This window comes from Protopterus annectens, chromosome 2.part2 (assembly GCF_019279795.1).
Source record: "Protopterus annectens isolate FY-2018-M chromosome 2.part2, PAN1.0, whole genome shotgun sequence".
NCBI lineage: Eukaryota > Metazoa > Chordata > Ceratodontiformes > Protopteridae > Protopterus > Protopterus annectens.
The window spans coordinates 1,042,402,968-1,042,427,967 of NC_056730.1; positions in this window are offsets into that span (position 1 = coordinate 1,042,402,968).

Consider the following 25,000-nt stretch of genomic DNA (forward strand, 5'->3'; position numbering starts at 1 on the left):
AGGAAGCAGGCAGGCATCTATGCAGTAATAGTGTAACCTGCAGAAATGTATTCGGTTACTAACCGAATACATTTCTGCAAATTACAAAACGGAGGCATGACAGCTCTAAAGAAAGCATGCATTCAATGTAGTAGGCATGCCAATGGCCACATATATGGCCATTGGCATGAGAAATAGTTGCAAAATTATAAAAAACAACTTTATTTTTTTTGGCCAATGTTTAAACGTAGGGCAGAGGTGTGCAAACGGGACTGGCCTTAAAATAAGAAAAAAAGTTGGAAATAAGCTTTTAAACCCAAATCAGCATTTTTCCATAATAGTCAATGGCATGCATAAGACAATAGTGGTTGCTAAGGGGGGAGGCTTAGTGTGAGTGTGGTAACTATGAATTAGCATTCTGTTTACGCAGGTGAGGGGATTGATACTGAATCACAGATTTCCTCTCAGTGTTAGCTTGCACCCAACTGTGTAGGTGCAGCAATACCATTGTATAAGTCTAAGAGGTGGATGACCTCATAAGGGGGAGTGTCATGCATGCTGTAAGCTTATTGAAGCTCTGTGTCCAGCGTTTGCCCTTAGCTAAGCACAGCTAAGGAAGGGGTGTATCTGAAGCTGCCAAGCAGTGTCTACATTGCCTAAACAGGTGTGCACGCCGTGCACCGGGTTTTAAACCAAAAAAAAAAAAGAAAGAAATAGAAGCTCTGTTCACATCTGAGCACTGGTTATGCTTACTGTGCCTCGGGACTTAAATGGGAAGGCAATGGGAAGGGAAAACAGCAATAGAAAGGCAATCAAGGAGAGCTAGCATAGCTGGCAGGTGAAATGTATCAGAATCAGCTAATTACACATGGAACAGCCTAGCATATTACTATAAACTATGAAAACTCCTTCCAGTCTGGATTTTCTCACAATCTCTACACCACTGGTGTACACAGATGGGGAAATGTTACCTGAAAAACTAAAAATGTTAGGGGCTGCTGTCGCTCTCATACATCAGTATGTGCAAGAGGCTGAGGGTGGTGAGGATGTAAATGCTGTTGACCAACCCACAGTGTGGAGAAGGAGAAGAGTGTACAGACCCAGGGTAACCTAGCAGGGGGCTACATGAGCTGGAGATAGTGGAGTGCTATAGGGTGGACAGGGACATTCTACAGCAAATTGTTGAGCTGTGCCATCCATGCCTCACACACAGAACCATCAGAGGGGAACCTATCTCAGTGGATACCAAGGTATGTGTAGGCTTAAGAATACCAGCCACAGGTACCTTTCAAAGGGCGACTGGGGATATCATGGGGATCTCACAGGCATCAGCATCCAAGGTACTCCATCAGTTGCTGGATGCCATGTCAGCACATGCCAGTGAGCACATATATTTCCTCAACTTCCATGAGGCATTGACCAGCAATATACGTCTCTTCCACCAAATAGCAGAATACCCTGAGGTAGTGGGTGCTATAGACTGCAGGCACATACACATCAAAGCACCATCCAGTGAGTGGGGTAGTGTCTACATAAACCACAAGAGCTTCCCCGCCATCAACTGCCAGGTTGTGTGTGATGCCCAGGGCATTATCTTGACTGTGTGTGCTGGCAGCACTGGAAGCTATCACGACTCCCACATCTGGCATACAACATGGCTATACAAGTCATTTGCCAGTGGGAACATCCCATGTGGCCACCTAGTGGTAGATGCTGGCTACACACTGGAGCCATGGCTGATGACGCCCCTCAGAAATGCAGACACACCTGAACAAGAACACCATAATGAGGCACATGCACAAACCGGAATCATAACAGAGGGTGTGTTTGAGATGCTCAAGTCATGGTTCCGCTACCTGAATATACCCAGTGGAGCCTTGCATTACTCTCCAGCTACATGTACATAAATGTTCATAGTATGTGCCATGCTACACAATATGATCCTGTGGAAACAGCTGCAGCAGGAACAGCCCAGGGCAGGGCCACACAGCCCCCCAACATTGCCAAGGCAAACACAGGCACCGAGGGACTTGGAGGAGGAACTACCTGAGCCTGCCCATGTAGGCAGAAGGAGGCATGCCCAGTATGCCCAGCCCTTGGCAAAGAGACAACACATAGCACATACACTGACACGGTAGGGACCCAGGGAATGACACCTCTCTCTGACTCACACATACAGTAAAAGGGATGCCAAGCATGACACTACCTGTGATTTACCATGTATAGGGAGTGTACTATTTGCATCCGACATAGTCAGCTCTCCAGCACTATCCTCGATACTTGCACAGCCACAAGGTAAGTTACTGTTCCTATCAACTGCTCAATTGAGTAGTATGATCTAATAGTTTTATCTATGGTATGGACGTGAGCATGCAAAGGAATCGGATGGCTGAATGGGATGGAGACTGCTCTTGCTTGGCATCTACGTCTCTGGACTCTGGCTAACAAAGTTCACAGATGACTGCAAACTGGGAGCCATTCCTTTAAAAAATCACTCCACTCTCATCTAACTTACACATGGGAATGCTCCTGCTCCCATCCCTCATAACCAACACTCTACTTCATTCACCCTCTCCCTTCCTTTCTCAAATTCCAGATAACAAATTCTTGCCTGTCTCTAGTACCTAGTAACTCCTGACCCTACTCCATCTAACCACCTATCCTCATTCCAACTGGAAAAAAAAAAAAAATTTTGATATAATTTCCTTTGATTGAAATACTTTTCATCAGTCTGTTTACCTCTGTAATGAACCTGCAGTCTGTGTGTGTGTATATTAAGCTTAGTTTGTTTACATCTGTAATCTTCATGCAATCTATGTGTGTATATTAATCTTTGTGTAACCTGTATTTAGGAGCTTTTAAGAGTATATTAAGCATAGTTTGTTTACCTCTGTAATCTACATGCAATCTGTGTGTATATTAATCTTTGTGTAATATGTATTTAGGAGCTTTTCTCCCCAGGACTCCATTGAAAATGGGTTCATTAGGCCCAATGGACTATCCTGGTTAAACAACTGCAAATAAATAAATAAATAAATAATAAATTATTGAATCCCCAAATGATGTGGATATTCTACAAAAGGGCTTTACAGAAACAGATGCTTGGTGCCAGAGCCATGGGCTCAAGCTCAATGCAAAGAAATGTACAGTTATCCCCTTTGGGAAAAAACACATAACTGTGAATTACCACATAGGTGGCAGTACACTAAACACCGAAAGTGTGATAAGAGACTTAGGGACACAGTTGGACAGTGGTCTCACCTTCGATAACCATATTGTCACAACAGTCAGGAAATCCTTTTATGTGACACACCTCATCACTAAGGGCTTTTCATCCAGAAAAAAGGAAGTCATTGTCCCACTGTACTCATCGTTCATTAGACCCATTATAGAATACAACGACCCATTTGGTATGTACCTCTCAAGACATCTGCAACAACTGGAAAGGCCACAGAAATACCTCACTAAAAGAATCATGGGCCTAAAGCAGATGCCCTATGCTGACCATCTAAAAAAACTCCAGCTATACTCTGTCACATATCATCTACTCAGAGGCGATCCCATACAAGGCCATGTCAAACCCAGAGCTGTTGGACATGCTACACTTAAAGAAATCCCAATCCCTCAGAGCCACATTATCCAGGGATCTAAACCTTGTCATCACAATAAACAAAACATGCTGGAGGGATAGGTTCCTGACCCAGAGACTCCCCAGACTCTGGAATAGACTGCCCATACATGTCAAGCAGAGTGCCTCGTTGGCCCTCTTCAAAAGGAGCCTTGATGATTGGATAGGAGATAGGAAATTCACCCCAGGGATCACATCAGTCACCCTGCTAGACAGGGATCCAGGGAAGTAAATATTGTGGGAAGAAATAGCCAGGGAATTGTTATGGCTAGGCTTGTATAGGTCCTAGGGCCGATAGCCTAGTACCAACCTATGAACCTATGGCAGCAGATAGTGGACATCTATATGGGCAGCATGAAATCCAAAACAAATACTGGTGTCAACATACTAGGCAGTACTAGACAAGGTGACAAATCCCACTGCAGTACATGTGGTGGCCCAAATGTGTGTCCATAGGACACACACATGCATGTCAGTGAGGCTCACATACCCACCATCAGCCTCAGCCAGCAGGACAGGTGTAGATGACCATAAAGAAAGGCTGGTCTAAGGCCTCCAATTGATGGCAATGGTTAACAGCCCCCCTCCAGACCTACACAGACAGACTACAACAGGTCTGGCAGTGGTATGTTAGTTCTGAAAGATAAGAAGTCTGAAACTGAAATGTAGGTCAACAAAACCTAAGATCTGTACTCTACGGATATGCCTCCAGTCTGCATGATAGGTAAAAATACAAATTGATATGGAAGCCAACAGAGTACCTGAAATACAGGGCGGTCATAGCAAATGTTTAAAGTCATCAGGTGTGCCCCCCACTCAAAATCCTATGTAGAAATGCAGTAACATGTAAGTGTGAGGTATAATAACATTGGAGCACAGATTACCCAAGCTGGCCCAATCTACAGGATAGATTGTTGCATGTGTAAAATATGCAGGGGTCTGTGTGTTAGGTTATTGTGTGTTCAATCTTGTCTGGAAGTGGTAAGCATGTAGGCATGGATGGTTGTGTCTTGGTAGCTTATGAGCAGTACTGTGGATGACAGGGCCATGTTCCAACAACTGCAGTGCCAACCACAATGCTTGTCAGCAATACCCATGTCAGCAGTCATCCATACTCACCGTCCAGATGTCAATATCTGTCACCGTCTGAAAGATGGACATGCCATGAATGTGGGCCCATACACACACACAGTACACAGGTGGAAGTACCCTACACATAGTACATAAAATGTAACTGTCAACTGCACAGAACTTTGGAATTGTGCATACAGGTTAGCAGCACATTAGTTGTCTGTGTAGTATGGAATACTGATGTAGTCTGGCCAATCACTGGCACAGTTATGAAGTAATGAGAGACTGCCTATGTCCTTGCACAAGACAGCATAAGGGGAATGTCCCATGTATATCTGTGAGTCAGCTGCAAGTAGCTTCCATATCACACATGCCCTCAGCTCACCTCACCATCAGCCACAGGTTTATCAAAGGTCATATCCTTGCTGTTGGGAATGAGTACAGTATGACCCCACTTCTGTATGGGAATACCCAAAGAATGCAGCATGCTGAAGAGGTGTCTCTTGCAGGTGTGTCCCTAGCTGTAAGCAGCACCCTGCCTGCATCCAGACCAATGGATTAATATGGCCAGGAACTATTGCCATTAACACCTCACACATTTATCCTGTCACCCCAGGGGAATCCACTGGCTGGCAGCCTGGGAATGTAGGAGTGACAGAATGCACTGGTCTGCTATAGATGGCCTGCATTACTACCAAATGGCCTACAGTCCTCTGTCAAAGGCCTGTGCCTCAACCATAGTGCCAATGTATGGTATCTCATGGGGTCCCAACTAACAACATAACACAGTCAACAGAACACAAATGCAAGGCCATGCTGACAAATCCAGTAGCGTGCTCACCATGTCCTACTGCATGAACTGTGGACCAACCCCTAAATACCGCTGGGATGAAAGGCCAACTATAGGGATACTTCTCAGATATCACTTGCATAATATTAGGAAGAGAATAGAATAATAGAGTGGGGAGGTGTAGAAGCATGGACGTCATGGAGTGTGTGAAGTCTGAAACTCTGATGTGTGCCCATACTACCCCTGCCTGTAAACCCAGTAATGGGTGGCTACAAATCTGCTTGTAAACCACAATTTGAAGGGGAACTGTCCAGATATATGAGCCCTGCTCTGTGTAACCTGGGTGAATCTGTACAGCTGAGAGGTATGGCCACAGCAGGGTATGGCCATTCTGTTACATCAATATATGTACAAGAAGGGGATCCTCAGCCCCCATAGTACCAAGGTGCTGGACCATTTACGCAGACCCATCAGCAAGTGTCTGCAGCTACCCCTCCAGAATGGCATGAGTATGCAAGAATATGTATGCTGCAGACCACAATACTGGACACAGCTTCATTCATCTTGTATTTCCCAGGAAATAACTGTGAGGAAACAAGTATATCTGTCAGTAGTTGATGACATAATACATCACAGTGTAAAACAGTACATATATCTGAATATCTCTGCTAACACCAACCATATAACACAAGCAGCACAGACAGCAATAGTTACATTATCCCACTATCTGTCACCCATTGTGACTCCATATTGTCAACCTATCTACAGATATCCTGCAGAAACAGGTTGCTAGCTGTAGGTGTAGAACACCAAACCCTAGACTGGAGTACAACCCTACCTGGAATGGATTCACACACTCAATACAGAAGGTCTTAGTGGGCACGCTTCTACACTTAAATGAAGCCCATGTCTGACAACACAGTGGACTATACATATTTGTCATTCGCAGATGTCTGTGCACACACACCAAATTGTACACCATTCATGCTTTGCACACACATTGGATAGTAATATTCACACATATACAAGGCCAACACACTATAATATGTCAAACATATGCACACAGAGATGTGGGGAAAAGAGAGACAGTGACAGAGAGATTTCCATTATGAGGCCTGTCCCACCCACCGCACATCCAATTGGCCAATATCACATGATGTGCTGATGTCAATCACTGTATGCATTCCTTTTGGTAGCCCTCAGCCCTATAGTGTCTGTGGTGCTTGTGATAACTGTGTAACACGATAGTACAAATCAGTATTCATCTAGCATTTGTATACTCAGCCCTGTCAAATGTAAAGTTGTGTGTGACTGTGTGTGTGTGTGTGTGTGTGTGTGTGTGTGTGTGTGTGTGTGTGTGTGTGCGCGTGTGTGTGCGTGTGTGTCTGTGTTATTCACAAACATTTGATGTGTGCCACCCAGTACATTTACCATTGTCCACTGTAGAAGAGCTGCTTACATCAACCGCCATGCACTCACCTGTATACACCCCTCAGTCCTATCAGCCATATGGCACATGCAGTGACTGTAATACAGGCCTGTTACTTGTGTTCAGCTGTACCAGGGATATGACACAGTCAATGTGTCACCACAGTGCCACACCCCTTGTAGGAAAGGACAGCAGACCAACATCATGCTGACACATAGAAACCTAGAACGCAAACAGAATACAGTATGGAGACCACAATCAGTCAGTGTTAATAACAGCTGTAATGCATCATGGCTGGACAGCTACACGCCCTGACATGTAGCATTCATCATTCCAGCTGAAAACATGTTAAACAGCATAACATTGCTAAACCTTAGGACATTCACACTGTGCAACAGAACCATATTAGCATGTCTCTGCATTGATGGTATGGATGACAGGGATGTGGCACAGGTATCATCATATGCACAGGGTGTGGTGTGGGTTTGCCAGAGGCCTAGTCTGAGCCATTTGGTTGACATCTTGCATGTGGGTTACGGGGTTCTTTATTAAATGGGCTATGCAGACATGGTGTGTGTAGGTATGGAGGTGCCCTAGCTGTGTTGGTGATGTTTGTGTGTTTATGTATGCACACATTTCTGCCATGTGGCTTCCCTATACAGGGGTTTGTTGGACAGCTGAAGACCATACATGGCAGGGTGTAAAGTTCATCATGTCCAGCCACGGATATGGGAACTGTGTCTGCCAGGGGTTGCATGGGCAATACAGGCAGAAGCACAGATATGGTACTCTCCCCTAATGATGACAATTGTTTGCTGGATCAGCATTCTGTTGGGACCGGCCAGGACCACGTGCATGTGGCCTGTTGCATTGTGGTGTGGAGAGCACTCCCCCTGCAGTGCTGGTGCTGCCACTACTGGAGCAGGCATGAGTTGTTGTATGTCCATGTAGACCTCCACCTGTTGGTGTTGCTGACCTAAGTCCACGTGGCCAACGTCTTACTCCCACCACATGCTCTACCACAAACACCACACAGTCAAGGATTCACACGCATCTCACCCAACTGTCTATCGATGACCTCTGCAAAATAACAGTGGGCACCTGCAAGATCATGGATGTTGTCACATACAGCAGGAAAAGTAGCCCTCTGGAGCCTCAGACTATCTCTGGTGTAACATTCCACACATGCCTGTGCCTCCATGATGGCCCGAAACATACATCTGGTGACATCTGCTGTGGCACTTCTGCCAGGTGCATGATGGCCAGCAGCCCTCCTACGAGCACCCCTGTACATCTGCCTGTGTGGTACCTCACCAGTCATCTGGCTATGGCTGCTGTGTACAGACATACATGCCATAGTCACCACACTTTCCTGTCCCATGCCACAACCCACCAACTGTCCTTCATCTATGGCCACTGGTGATGGGGACATTATGATATGTGATATGGACATTGAGACTGTGTGCGGGAATGAAGTGGATAAAAGTGAGATGTCAGCCAATGGCACAGATTCATGACAACCCTTCCTGTGCCTCACTATGCCTATCATCATTGTCAGAGTCTGTATAGGTTCATAGGTTCATAGATTAGTACTAAGCTAACTGCCCTTGCGAGCCATTTTAAGCCTAGCCAATTATCCCTTGTGAGACTCAAACCTTGCACCTTGTGTTTGCAAGGCAAACACCTTAACCATTAGGCCACCCTCCCAACCCCTTGTATGGACACTAACATCAGTTTGCCTGCAGGAGGGACCCTGACCCACCTCGCTACCTGTGAGGGGCAGACAAGAAATGTAAATTAAGACCTGTATGTTATTGTTTACTTCTACACACACACACACACACACACACACACACACACACACACACACACACACACACACACACACACACACACACACACACTTACAGGTGAGGTGGTACAAAGATATTACACAGACCTCTCATTACCCAACAGTCAACATACATGACATATGGCACTCAACAGCATGCACTGCACCCATACTCAATCCTTGTTACAAACATTATACATTTCTGTGATGCATGAGTTGTGTTAGTATGTGATGCCCCTTCCCCTGGAACACACTGCACCCATGTACACAGTTTTGCTGTGCACCTGTACAGCACACAGGCATGTACTATGCACCATACCTCACAAGTGTACACACCATTGCTGAATGTGTATATGTGTGGCAGTTATGTTTGCTCTGTTGCTCACAGCCCCTATGTGTTTGTCTGACACATACCTGGGATGATATGAGGTCTGATGTCAGTAATTAATGCCTATCCTTTGATTTGCAGATCTCATCATCAGCAGTGCATGTATGTGCAATAAAATCCAGTTGCTCTGACAACCTTCAAAGCTTAATGTGTATATGACGAGTGTACACACCCTTGTTGACACGCCAGCCTCTTCTATGATATGCAATGGGGCCACAGTACTGCATTTGTTAATATTACACACACCTGATATGTGACATATGACCTGTGCAGTCCAATGCAGTATCAAACAAATGTGTTAGTTGTGCAGATGTTGAATGAGATGCATACAATATGTTGTTTGCATAAGTGTGTACACCCTTAACACAATGGTTTGTTGAAGCCCCTGTTAAGTGAGCTACAGCAGTCACTATTCCTGGAAGGGGTATACTAGCATGGCCCATCATCACTTGCTATTATTTGGTCACTCTGTCCTACAAATGTCCCCCAACTCTACCAGATTGCAAGGTTAGCTCATGTGCACAGCCCTTGGAGGTCACGCAGTGGCTTCACTATTGCTGAAGAGTCAGGGTTATGTCTGGCACAATTCATAGCCTTCACTATGTTCAGGTAGAGCCATTCTTAGCAAGCCTTGAATGTATGCTTCAGTTCACTGTTGAGTTTCATGCTGACACCCCTCCCCATCCTCAGCCTTATTGCAGATGCTTGACAACTATTGGCCACACATGAGTGTTATTTTCCAGTGTTCCAAATTCCAAACACCATGTTTACTGGCCTAGTTGCAGCTAATGAACAGCAAAGCTAAAGGTGTACACTGGCACCAGCAAGCTAAATATTGGGGATGGTGGCCCTAAGGTGGAGTGAGGTGTTGCTTGTGCACTACACATATCTTTATGAATACTGCCTGTAGGTTTGAGCCTTGGTCTCATGACACCATTACACATTGCAACACATGCCTTTGAGAGACTTGATGTTATGTTTATGCTACCTGTAGAGAGCCCTGGATGATGTATCATGTGAGACAGCTCTTCTGCCTGATTACCCTAACCCATAGGCCACACTTATGCAGAATCCAGGCAATTGTTGACACAGGCACTGCACAGGCAGTACTTGCTAGACATTCCTGCAAGTCCCTCAGTATTGCTGCATGTTTCTGGGCAGGCTCCATGACCAGTTTGCAACATGTTTTGTCATCTGTTTTGGATGGGCATCTGTTTATTTTCTACATCAATGTTGTCTCATACTTCATACACACATACGACTGTCTGCGCTGTTTGCCATGGTGTATGCAATGGTGAGGTAAGGCTACTTTTCCCACTCCTGAGTGCTACCTGGATCCATTCCATGGTCTGCAAGATGTGTGCAAGCCACAACTGCCTCTGTTACAGGTGAGTGAGCAAATGTCATGGATATAAATCATGGACAGCAGATCATGACTTGGTGTGACATTGAGGCCCTGTACTTGATGTAAGGTATGTACTTAAGAAGAGTGATTGCTGTCAGTACATCACAAGCTGCTTCCACAATATGTTACTTGAAGTGTGTGCACACATATGCTTCCAGTGTTTGTCAAGGTATGTATTCCCCATATTTGTTGTCCTAACATAGGATTCCATATTACACATTCATTGTTCATGTTAGGATCACATTACAAGTTGTAAAAGGTGTAGAATGTGGTATTGTGGTTTGCCGTTCTTTATATCAGCAACAGTTGCCATTGTAATAGTGGTGTATACACTGTTGTAGCCACTGTATAAGAGTAATTTTTCAGACATGTCCCTACTGTAGGCCATTTGTCCCACCATTATGTTCACCTCTGTCCACACATCTTGCACTGACAGGTTGTTAGGTATATTGCAGGACTCTTACATACCATTCAGATATGCCACCATGGTGATCACTGTGATGCACTGCAGTTAACACCAACAATAAGTGAACATGTGCAGCATGCATTATGGGTAGATGTGTTAAATGTATGCATGGCAAATTGCATGGCCATAACATGGGTGGTGTATTGGCAAACCTGAACAAAACAACTCCATACTCACCAACTACAGGCTGCTGCCCCAGTTGTATATCAGAGGGACCTAAATGTGAGAGAAGTAATGTCAGTAGCCACACCTGTGGTATTGGTACAGGGTGGGAGCAGCATTTTAGCATATCGACAGTACAAACCCACAATATTAGAGATTATGCATATCTGTTCATTACTACACTGCAGCAACAGACTATCCTATCTAACATATGCATGTAGATACTTTACAGATGAAAATGGATAAGCAACAGTGGTCTAATAATGTGCCCTGGGGCCTTACCTGCATGCTCATTGTCCATTGTGTGGGTGGCACCCACCTCCACAATGCTTTCTTCAGCCTGCTGGCTTGGCTGGCGAGCAAGTTCCCCAAGGCTGGCAAGGAGCTCCTCAGCATGTGTCAGTGGGGGCTGGATGGCATGACCCTAACCTGTGGCAAGCTGATCCCTCCTAACTGCAGCAGCATAGTGATGGGCATGGCGGATCATATCTGTGCCGCAATGCCACACTTGCCTATAATTTCAGTTGTGCAGGCCGACATTGTTTACTCTGTGGATGAGCTCATTCCACAGGGCGGTCCTCTCCTGCAGATCCTGGGCCCTGCGGCTAAATAGGATGGCATGATGCATGATGAGGTATTGGATGATTGCATCGTTTTCTAGGTTTGTAAATGTGGGCAGACATTCCTGGGACATTGTACCTGGAAGACATAAACAGGAAAAAAGGTCACAAGATCTCTTACGGTTGTCCACTTGCACATCACCAGTGTATATTACTTGCAAATAATCCAGACTGTACCATAACACTGTAAGCTATCTTGAGTTTGACATCTTGCATTACACTCCTGGCCCTGACCTGTCCAGTTCCCCAAGTGTTGGACACTTAATGGCATAATCTACTATTCACCATTCATTTCTGTGTAGAGGGATGACAGTGGCCATCTTCTATGAGGATGGTGTGTGGATGGTAGTGTGTGTGTGTGTGTTTGACTGTAGTGTGTGATGGAATTGTGAGCACATGCCTGTGTTCATGTAGGAGGCAAACTCTGACGCTCTCATGCCCCATGGAGACTTGCTGTTGTTGCCCTCATTTGGCATTATGTCCATGTCACCATTGATATGGGCAGGAGTGTGGATGATATGCATATCCCCTTGTACTGATGTTGTGGACAGGGTGCCACTATTCCCACCTATTCTGTCTGATGCAGGTTGCCTGTATCCATGGCATGTGTGTATGAGGTGTGCTTTACCCCCAGTACAGGTTGACTTGTGTTACTGGCTCTGAGACTGTGTACATATGTGAAGACATGGTTGCAATTGGCCTTGGTGGTTTGGATATGTCTGATTTCTAGTCATAGGCAGCCTTACAGGAAGTCACCTGTGAACCTACCTGCTTGCTCAGATAGAGGTGCACTTGCTTCCAGGTTGTGGTCTGCACCTATGTGTCCCTGTACAGCCACTATAGCAACCTATTATGTGCTTTGTGTCTTGGTGCTGTCCACCAAGGGGGATTATATCGTTTGTGGAGGATGGTTGTACAGGTAAGGTACTGTTGATTCCATATAGCTACAGTGGATATGAAGTACACTCACCCCTATAAGTATGCATGGTACTTGTGCAATTGGAACATGACCCCACAAAAGCACATGTCAACACAATCCCCACCTGTGATGCTTCCTATAGCCTGCTCAGTGCAATAGGGAACATAACAACCTGTCCTGTGGAAACATATGGGAAATAATATTCAGTACAGTAAACCAGTTGAACGTGTGTGGACACCCTTATACTATGTTGTGTAAACATCTTCTAAGATGATTACAACATCCATTTGGCTTGGTTTGTACTCTAACATCATATCACATCTTCACTTGGTCCATGAAACAGCTTTGTTTCTTTCTTAATAGAATTGTACAGGTTATGGGTCACATTTGAGGTGCAAAACATTTTGACATGACTTTCTGTGGTCTTATTGGCACACAGCACACAAACCTGGCATTCCAACAGGGGTGTGTACATGTTGCTATCCAGTGTATATGGGTGTTGATATAGCTGTTAATGGCAGGCATTGACAGTGGGTCATAACACAGTTGCACACTTCTCTGATTACTACGTGATAAGCATAGGCAGTACCCATATGAGTGTCTTGGCAATGCAACAATCAATAGCAGTACACATTTTATTTTGTTGTATGCAGTGACAGTAATATTACACACATGTGCAACATGCACATCCTATTTTCCGGACTGCTTCTGACTCATGTTATTACTTCTGTGCCTTTCAGCTGAATATACACATACATACACATGCTCAGGGGATACCTTGTATACATTTGTGTTCTATGCCATTATGGCACACTGTATTTATAATCTTGCAGCTCAATCATACATCTCAACCTGTTATACCAGGATTTCTGGTCATTGGTCCACATCACTGGGTGACAAAACAGGGAAGTCAATTTTGATAAAGTATTAATATAGCTGCCATAACACAAGTATATGTGTATGTGACTATCTGTCACAGCTGTGAACATTGTCCAGAAGAACGCTGTACAGTTGAATGTTATTAACTCAATATATCACATGCAGTTTAACACACACATCTGCAACAGTGCTTTACTATGCTCATGCCCTATATAGGTATCCTAGATTTACAATACAAACATGTATAATACTCATATTCACTGGTAACATATGGATATGGGCAACATTCCATTAACTGGCCTAGCAGTGGCACAGATATGACTGTTTGACAGGCACTCTAGTTGTTGCTATAGTGAGCTGTCCTTTTCCAGGGTGTGTCAGGCTCCTCAGCTGTGACCCAACCTATCCACCTCTTAGAGCATCACATGTGGACAAAGTCTAACATTAGGGGGGATATATAAGGACAGATTGTGGATATGTCTATTACAAACCTATGATGTTTGTAGCATGATACATTTTGCATTACCAAGACTGTCCTGAAGGTGGTAGGGTCTGAATCTCATGTGTCTGTCATGACTTCATTACTTCCATATCCATCTATTTGCCAGACTAATGTAGATGTTTGTAGGAACAGAACAAACACTATGATGGCTAAATTGTGACATTCTGTGAAGATCTGCACAGTTGACAGGTATGGCCCACTGCAAACAGAGCCAGATGCTATGTCCATAGCATTTGTTCAGTAGGACACCATTACAGCAAGTATTGATGGCACATATACATCTTTCATATTCATCTATCCCATTATTACAGACCGAGTACTACATTCAATTACATGCTTACATGTTTCACATACCTGGTTTATCTTCAGGTTCCTCCTGTATACAGGTTGTCTTCTTGTTTCTTATTTATTATTTTGAGGTTTTGTTTATGTGTTTTTTTTTTTTTTTGGTGTGTGTGTCTCTCTCTCTCTCTCGCTTGCTCTCTTACTCTCTCCACTACTGGGATCAAGCTTTGTTTGAATAGGTTGAAGCATGGCTTTTGTAGGTGATGCTCATGTTCAGGTGATGGCCTCTGCACCAATTGCTGTTCCCCACTTGCTAACTGTATGTAGGCAGCTGTGTATTTCTTCCAGTAGCCAATGTTATAGCAACCCACTACTATAAATAACTACATCATGTGGATGTTGTCCCTTTACCTTTCCTGTATGGAAGACATCCTTCATGTGTGGGGGCAGCAATGTTACAGACAGCAGGTAGGAATGCCTCTTACAAGAGGACTTGTGGACACAGGCAAGCTACATGTTTGTATAAGGTTCCAGACCTAGGGACAGTATGTGAGTATTGCTGTTATATGCATTGAATACTGCCAGTTTTACAGGGTTTGTGTGTACATGCTAGTTTTGCATGGAATGCAGTCTGTGTGTATAGCTCTCAACTGTGGACCTATCCACATGATGGCTAGTGGATTGGCTGTTATGTTTTGTCTGTTCCCCACGCAGGTCTTGTGCCTGACATATCAGTGGCATTCTCTCCGTTGATTCCTATCAGTACATGGCAGCATCCATTTGTGTTTCTGACTTCATATTCCTGAGTAAGGGTATGTTGCAACCAATCCTGTAACACCAGCAACTTTCACAGGGTATAACAGCAATATTTCAAATATGGCCCTGTGTTTCAGCCACTGTCCCCAACTTATATACCAGGCTTTGTCCAGATGTCATGCAGTAAGAGGTGGATAGGTAATGGTCTATAATTATTTAGTGCTGACATTCCTGCTATCATTCCAGTGATGTTGTGGACTCTCACAAAAGTTGTGGGGTAGGGTCCATATATATGAGGGCTACAGCTGGGCAAAACATGTGTGACCCTGTACAGTCTGGAGGTCAGTGTATAGAGAACACTGTTATGTGCTCTTGTAAGACATTTTATGGGGATGGGTATTAAATGTTTTTAACCTAGGCTGTTACAACATGTGAGGAATATCAGTAATAAGAAACATAAAGGTATATGGCTGTACATTTTCATACATTTCACCATGTAAACAGTGGTAGGCTAGAGCTTACTGTCTTGCACACAGTTCTGTTTGTCAGTGTGATAGTGACATTTTAAGTTAAGCATTGTTATGTAACAAATACATTGACATTGTGACAACTGATACTTTTCCCCCTAGGGGATTGACTACAGAGTATAACTGGAGGCTGTTGAACTACATCTGTAATTAAGTGTTGACTGAGTCTTGTCTTCAAGGCAAGTGTGTTTTTTGCTGTTGTACTTCTTGAAGGCTTTAGCCCAGAAAGCAAAGTATGTTATGTTTTGCAGATTACTGTATCATATGTTTTCTTTGAGAGTTGCATTAATCAGTTATGTATTTCAAACACCTAAATACTATAAGAATGGCATATACAACTGAAATAGTACACAAATAAACATTTATATGTATGCAAACTGTGTGATGTCATGTCCTTTGCATTGTGTGTGGGTATATGTTTCATGCAATAATTCTCATTTGTAGGAAAGAATCAGACAATGGCCATTTGAAAAGGTGGCAACTGTAGGAATAATGGCTGTTTGATATTCTGTGCACGCTCTGTATACTCTCTTTATATATAAGTATTTATATATTTATATATGTATATATATATATATATATATATATATATATATATATATATATATAAAAGTTGTTCTTCTGGTATATAAGCCCTAACGTTGAGAGAGCTTGTCTATACACACTGAGCAGAGTGGATGAGAGGTGTGGACTCCAACTCTTAGCTGAGATATATAAGTATCCTGTTTTTTTTTTCGATTATTTATACAGTTTATTGTTTCTAGCAATTTATATATAGCACTTTTATTGTAATCTGCACGGGTAACTGATTTGTTTGCAGTTCAAGCATTCTGCATGTTTACAAATCTTATCTGTTTAAAAACTTTCATTTTGTGGCTTTCTCTAGTGCTTGATCCCCACCCACCCTCCCTGTTGGTGTCTTGTGTTATACTTGGTGGCTTTGCAGTTGCCCGCCCCTAGTGTAAATCTGATCTGGGACACTCCTCCCAGTCTAGTGTCATTATCTCATTCTACCTAATACAGAGAGACCATTTGATAAGGCCTTCTGTTTCTCCTTTTTCCCTAACAAAAAAAAATTTGCCTGAATTTCCTTATGTTCTGACTGTGCTTCTCAAACGTTTTGAAATATAGAGTATATTTTAGAGCATTTATTATAACTGTAATTGCCTTAATATTGCTACAACTCAAGTACTCTAGGTTGCACTGCATCTGAAGGGTTTGTGTGTTTTAGCTGCTTTTCTGTATATATAGACTTCTCTGTATATGTAGACTAGCTACTTATTCAGCTGTATTACTGCCACTTAAATCGTTTTTCAGTTGTGCACTTGCCTTGTTTCATTTAAAAAGTTTTAAATTGCTAATTTTGTAGAGTTTTAATTGCATTTACTGTTTAGGACTACACACTCAAGTGTGTTAGACTTTTCTGTGTTTATTTACTGTAGTGCATTGTTTAGCCTGTTTCAACAAAAAAATATATACTATCTTGTTTGCTCATTTCCCACCTTTTCTAGCCAGTCCATATCCCAGGCCTTGCTTGTCTCAGGACTTTATTTTCTGTGCTCAGAGCTATCAAGGCCTTGCTGTGGCAGAGGGAAGTCCTACTGCCTACCAGTGGGACTGGTGAGCATTGTACTGCCTATCTAACACTAGAGGAGTGATTTCCAGCTCTGAAATTGTAATTTTATTAGCCTTTTTGGGCTGATTTCTATCCCTTTCAACTTTCTGGCTTAAAAATGCGTGTGTTTGCACATTTTTCACATCGTGCAGCACTACAAGGCTACAGTTAAACTATTCCAGGTGCCAGAAAATCTGCTCTTCACATTTTCACTTAAAACTAGCTGGTTTCTCAGTAGAAGCACTAAAATCTGAACCCCTGTGACTAGCACTTGCTCTAGAACCTGCTGTAAAGCACTAGGAAGCCTGAACCTGATACAAGCACTCAGCTATCCTTGTCAGTAAGGAGAAATTAATCATAGGCACCAAACAGCCTACAATTGCAAAGTACCTTGCAAAGGTAATGGAAAACAGCTCCTTACAAAAAAGCACCTAAACAGGCATGTCCAAGGGTCAGCTTCCGGTGGTTTCTCCTGTCCACCTGGTGAATCTGGGCATACTGGGGCAATGTGGCAACTGCCTCATGTACACAGATAATCCTCTCCTCCTACCACCCAACACTACAACCTCTGAGAGATGCACTTATATAGCCAAACTGGAAGCAAAGCTCTCTCCGGTCAAGACTGTGCTAGACAGTCAAGAGGAGAAGGCTAACACTTGCATTACACCTCTAGCAACTCATAGCCCTTCAAAACCCACATCATCAACTCCCACACATAGCAACACTAAACCCACATATGTGGAGGCCCTTAACATTAACCTGCCAAAGCAACAAGGACCTCCGAAGCCGAAACGCAAACACCAGTAACAACCAAAGTGACACATAGCTCACAACACCAGTGTGCCACCCAACAACAGCCCCTAAGGCAAGACAATGTACCAAACACTTTAGTCATAGGTGACTCTATAGTCAGGCACACTGATGTCCCACTCAACAGGCTGAACAAGGAGAAAATTACAGTCAGCTGCCTGTCGGGTGCCAGAATCCGCCACATAATGCATGCACTCAAGTCACTCCACAACAAGTACAAATACGACTTTGTCATTGTCCATGCTGGAGTTAATGACTTGACACGTACCTCCCTGGACTACATGAAAAGAGACATGGAAGAGCTCTTGGATCACGTGACCCAGGCAGGTATGACCCTAGCCCTGAGTAGCATCCTGCCTTCACCCAGAATGATACCACAGTATAAGGACAAAATGATTGACTTCAACAATTGGCTAAGCTTCTGGTGTCATTCAAAGGGGATCCAGTATTTGTCTGCCTGGGAAGACATGATCGACAAACCACAATGCTTTGCCAGAAATGGTCTGCACCTGTCACCCCTGGGATTCAGGTTACTGGCTAAAGCTCTTGCCACCCCCATAGTGCCTTTTTTAGCCAAGGTTCAAAGGATAAAACCACCACCGTAACAGATACAATCATGCAAAATCTGAAGGTAATGCTACTCAATGCTAGAAGTCTAAACCTCAAAATGCACTCTCTCGAGGCACTCCTAAAAATGGAGAACATCAATATCTGTGCAGTGACTGAGACCTGGTTCAAGGCTCCAGAGAGCACCCCTGCAATACCAGGCTACAATTCTTGCCACACTTTTCGGCCACAAAACCAAGACCGAAACACTAAAGGTGGAGGAGTGTCCATATTCACCAAGGATATTCACACCTCCAGGCTAGCTGCCCAACACAATGCATCTGAAATTCTCCAGGTGCAACTAACACTAGGTAAGACTGCAATCCAAATTGCAGCTTGCTACAGATCCCCCACCATACCCCAAGATTCTCACTACATCTTCCTAAACATACTGGAAAATATTAAGATACAACCAAACACCCTAATACTAGGTGATTTCAACTACCCTGCCATTAATTGGGAAAACTATTCGGGTACCAACTCCTTTTCCCAACGGTTCTTGGAATTCATAAATTCCAACGCCCTGGATCAGCTAATCCATTGCCCACCAGGGGCTCCAATATGCTAGACCTGGTCATTATCAACATAGGAGACAGATGCTCCACACCAGTGGTCACCCCCTCAATGGTCAGGTCTGACAATAAGCAAATCACCCTTGACATCCACATCCCACCCCCACCCCCCAGTAAGGAAACCTCCTTAAAAAACTTCTCCAAAGCCAACTTCATGCTACTGAAGTCAGAAGTGACAAACTTCACAACACCCACGCAGACAGGATCTGGAAGTTCGACTGCAGAATCCTACACTAAGGCACTGTACGAGCACATCCACTCATGCATGAATCGTGCCATCCCAAATAGAACCAAGATGCTCTTCTCCAAAAAAAGGAAGCCAATTTGGTGGTCCCCTGCTTTAAACAAACTATACAACAGAAGGAAGAAACTGTTGCAGAAAAGAGGAAAATTCCAGGATGCAAAAAACTCCCTCACCAGCCTCAGTAAGAAGCTGAGATCCCTCATAAAATCCTCAAAAGCTAGTTACGAAAATAAAATTGCCAAAGATTCCAAAGACAACCACAAGGCATTCTATAGTTATGTCAAGAATCTAAATGGTGATGCTCAGATCTGCTCTGAACTACAATGGAATGGCATTAAATATACTGATCCCAAGGATATTGCCAATATCCTGGCAGATCGATTTAATGCCAACTTCACTCCTCTCTCACCCCCTAAAAGGCCCATCTCAATACCAAAAGATTGCCAAATTCCGATAATCACAGCCACACAGGTAGAAACAGCACTCTCCAAAGCTAAGAATACAGCATCCATGGGACCATATGACATCCCAGGCTGTGTACTACATGAACTACAAAATGAACTGGCACCCCACTTAAGTGTCATGTTTAATCATAGCCTCACCTCAGGCTTCGTGCCCACTGAGTGGTGCACAGCTACAGTTATCCCACACCACAAGGGAGGATCCACCTTGGATCCCAGGAACTACCGTCCCATCAGTCTGACAAGCCTGATCTGCAAAGGCATTGAACGCATTATCATGGAACTTATAAACAAAGACATTGGCAACCTCCAGACACTGGACCCCACCCAGTTTGGGTTTGTGAAGGGCAGATCTTGTCTCCTGAATCTGATTGACTTTTTCGAATTGGTCTCCAGAGCTGTGGACGAGGGTAAGGAGGTCCACACAGCCTATCTGGTCCTCGCCAAGGCCTTCGACACCATCCCCCACTCTGGAATCATAGATAAACTTATTAAGCTGGGCATAAATCCCTACGTCACTTGATGGGTTGCCAACTGGCTTACTGACAGAACCCAGACGGTAAAAGTAGCCGACCCCAAATCCAGCTCCAGACAAGTGACAAGTGGAGTACCTCAGGGTTCAGTCCTGGGACCACTCTTGTTTGGCATCTACTTCTCTGAAGTACAGGCCAACATTAAGGGACTCTGGCAAACAAAGTTTGCAGATGAATGCAAATTGGGAGCCATTATTGAATCCCCAAATGATGTGGATATTCCACAAAAGGGCATTACAGAAAGAGATGCCTGGTGCCAGAGCCATGGGCTCAAGCTTAATGCCAAGAAATGTATAGCCATCCCCTTTGGAAAAAAACATGTACCCATGAACTACCACATAGGTGGCAGGACACTAAACATCAAAAGTGTGATGAGAGACTTAGGGACACAAGTGGACAGTGGCCTCACTTTCGATAACCACATCACCACAACAGTCAGGAAATCCTTCTATGTAGTATACCTCATAACTAAGGGCTTTTCATCCAGAAAACAGGAGGGCATTGTCCCACTGTACTCATCCCTCATTAGACCCATTATAGAGTATAATGCCCCATTTGATATGTACCTCACAAGACATCTGCAACAGCTGGAAAGGCCACAGAAATACCTCACTAAAAGAATCACAGGCCTAAAGAAGATGCCATATGATGACTGTCTAAAAAAATTCCAGCTATACTCTGTGGCATATCGTCTACTCAAAGGTGATCTCTGCTTAACATACAAGGCCATGTCAAACCCTGAGCTGTTGGACATGCTCCACGTAAAAAAATCCCAATCCCTCAGAGCCACACACTCCAGGGATCTAAACCTTATCATCACAATGAACAAAACATGCTGGAGGGATAGGTTCCTGACCCAGAGACTCCTCATACTCTGGAATAGACTGCCCATACATGTCAAGCAGAGCACCTCATTGGCCCTCTTCAAAAGGAACCTTGATGATTGGATGGGAGATAGGAAATTCACCCCGGGGATCATGTCAGTCGCCCTGCTAGACAGGGGCCCAGAGAAGTAAATATTGTGGGAAAAAAATTCCAGGGGATTGTTATGGCTAGGCTTGCATAGGCCTTAGGGCCGATAGCCTAGTACCAACCTATGAACCTATATATAGATATATATGTGTGTGTGTGTGTGTGTGTGTGTGTGTGTGTGTGTGTGTGTGTGTGTGTGTGTGTGTATGTATCATTAGAATGTATAGTGCTTCCACATTGTACATTCCCTATGGTAGACTGACTGTTTTGCATGATATGTTAGAGAAATCATCCCACCATCTTACACCTCAGATGGCTTAGTGGTAACTTGCTGTGGCTATGATATGCAGGGTCTTGGGTTTGAGAACTGCAAGGGCTGATTATTTTGTTGCTGGGCAGGACAAGGGCTGTTGGGTACAGAGTGATTAAGGCACTTTTAAGCAGTTGTAAGCGGGTTTGCATGGCGGTAAGCAATGCTAATTTCCGGTTAAATATGCTTACAGACAGTTAGCCTTAAAAGTGCTTAATCTGTGTAGGCATTGCTTAACACCATGCAAACAGGCTTAATCCCACTTATTACTGCTTAAAAGTGCTTACTCCTGCTTACCCCCATGCTAATTTCTTTAAAAGAAAAGAAAAAAGGGGTGATAGGAAAGTGGTGAAAAGGGGGTCACGCAGAGGGCAAGACAATAGGGAAGGTAGCTAGGGATGTGCAGGACAGGTGTAGGGAAGGTCCACAGCTGTCCATTTCTTATACAGTAACATCTGTGCATATATACTGAACATGGAGGTATATTTGGACAATCAAACCCCTGAGAGAGAGGTGAGGACAACAATAATGTGTTGTGAAGCCAATTAGACAAGATTATATGTGTCCAGTGGACATGTGTGCGAAATGGGCAGCTATGTACAGGGCACAATTCTTTTTTGGGAACAGATTGCCCTTTTTTTAAGATGAGAGTGGGATGTTGGGGAAGGATAGTAGGCATATTTGGGGAGGTAGGTTGAGTAGGAAGACAGACAAGACAGAATACGGGGCGGTATATGACATATGTGCAGGCTAAACACCTTGGATAGGGAGGGATGTTTGGAAATCGGAATCCCATGAGCCTCCAAATGGAAACAGTAGGACTGAGGACCCCAACCATGAGCATTCACCACTGTACCTTCACGACCCCGAAGGTGGCTGTGCTGGAGGCTGAGCAGGAGAGGCAGGCTGACCCTCTAATTGCACCACACAGCCCTCAAGCTGACATAGCAGATATCCAAACTCCTTTCAGAGCTCACTACGCACCAAATCTCAGACCTGGCTTTGGGTGATAGTATCCTGTCCATGCCCACTCTCAGTGGGGGATGAGCCCCATCCCCTGAGGTGGTTCCACCCAAAGGTGGTGCAGAACCAGCAGATGAGGAGGTCCCAGGGTGGGTCCCAGATGTGCTGGGGCCTGGTGCTATGGCCAGATGAATTGAGACAGGTGTGTCTGCTGGGACCGGCCTTCCCACACGTGCTATAGTGTTACAGTTTTAGAACATATGTGGGTTAGTAATAGTCAACACCATCCAGGATTAGTTATAACAGCATGCATAGATATTCCCATTAACCCAAAACAACAGATTTGGAACAGTTGCATGGCAAACAGAACACATGCACATATGGAACCACAGTGGCCATTACAACGGCATGCATGTTACATTGATAGCAATGGGCCACCAATGATAGTGTTTCAACATAGAACATTAATAGAAACACATTTCAATATCTGTTGAACAACAGGACATATGTCCCAACAATAGGTTTGGTGCAAAACATACCCATTGATTTGTGTGTTTAGATTATTATTGCAGATATGGTGGGTGGAGAGAGAGAGATGGCAATTAACAACTTGTATATCCTTGCAGTACTCACAACTTTAATAATTATTGCTCTAATCATTACTCTACAGGTATTATTACAATACCATATGGCCTTTGTTTGGGCAGTGGTATGTTTGTACACAGTGAATATTCAACTGTCTTATAGCTACATTCTACTTCTCTTACCTGGTAGACCTGTGGAGGGAATGTTTGTTAACACTACGTGACTGTTTGTTTCTACACATTTTCCCAGATTCCTAGTTATAATTCTGCACATACATGTCAACCTCTTAATGCAAAAAATCTATACAAAGCTTCACAAACTGGGGGTGCAAATAGGGACATATTTTAAATATTGCTTTTATAAACTTTTAGAAAATTGCTAGAATAACAGGATTTGTTTTAACACACATTTTTTGAGGGATCTGAAGTCTGAAACCCAAATGTATGTCATTATTTAGTGACTACAATCCTGAGATCATCCCAGCGATTTGCTAGGAAAATAAGAGGAACAGGCCAAAAATATGAGAAAAAAATCTGGACATTCTGCAGAAATCTGTACAGTTGAGAGGTATGATTATGCATACAGCTTACTACCACTTCCGGGATTCGAACCATGGCTGTGTGTGCTAAAAATACAACAATCTGTGTTTTATCAGAGTGAACTATTTAGACAGTTTTGTTTTTTCCTTTAGTGTTTTCTGTCTAAGTCTCTCTTGGTTGTACAATCTGATCTTGTAATTACAACATTCTTATACAGACTTTCCTAGACATATTTTTATGTAGCACAGTCTGAGAAACAGTTGAAACAACAGTACTATTCACATACCAGATCTTGCTGAATGCAACATGTGAGGCCATACAATACCAGAGTAAACACAACCAGTCCAGGATTTAGAACTTTATTGCCAGGCAGTTACACTTTTATTTAAATATGACCTATATGGGACTATTACTGTCATATTGTCTGGTTTATTCTGTACAAACCATACACATTTTTTCATACTGCCAGGTGACATTTTACTCCTTTATATTTATTTGGCATGACTACTACAAGCAGGATTGTTACTCACCAGCCTCATGACACAGCCTTTGCAACCTGCTTGCATGGACTTCCTGGTTCACTGCCCACTCAGCTGCAGCTGTAATGAAAATAGAGAAACATTTATGCATACTTATCCATCACATACACAGGTTGGACTTTGGTAAACAATTATTACTATGAATACTTACACACTGCTGGGACATCTCCCCTGTCTCTTGCTTCTTGGACCCACTGTTCCATGAGCTCCCTCTTCCTCCATTTCAAGTCGGCATAGTGGTGCCAAACTTGCTTACCAGTCCGAGGGATACCAGTGGCACTGATGAGATCATGGGTGAGACTTTTCCAGGCTTCCGCTTTATATTGGGAGTCCTGGTACTGGTCCTGCAGCAGTCTCATGTCATGTTTTTTTATCAAGAGTCCTACCATTTCCTTGAACTCCTGTATGCCCCAGCACTGCGCCCAAAAGTGCATGGCCTCTCCAACACCTGCCATATCACCTAAAGTGGAGAGCTACAACCAGCTATGAGCTGTATTCCCGCCTGCAGGGTTTAAATACAGCCAATTTCCCACCCTTTGCCATAATTGGACGGTTTTGAAAATGCTGAGCTAAGCTAAGCTATGGGCAAACTTGCTTAGTTAAAGTTGACAGTG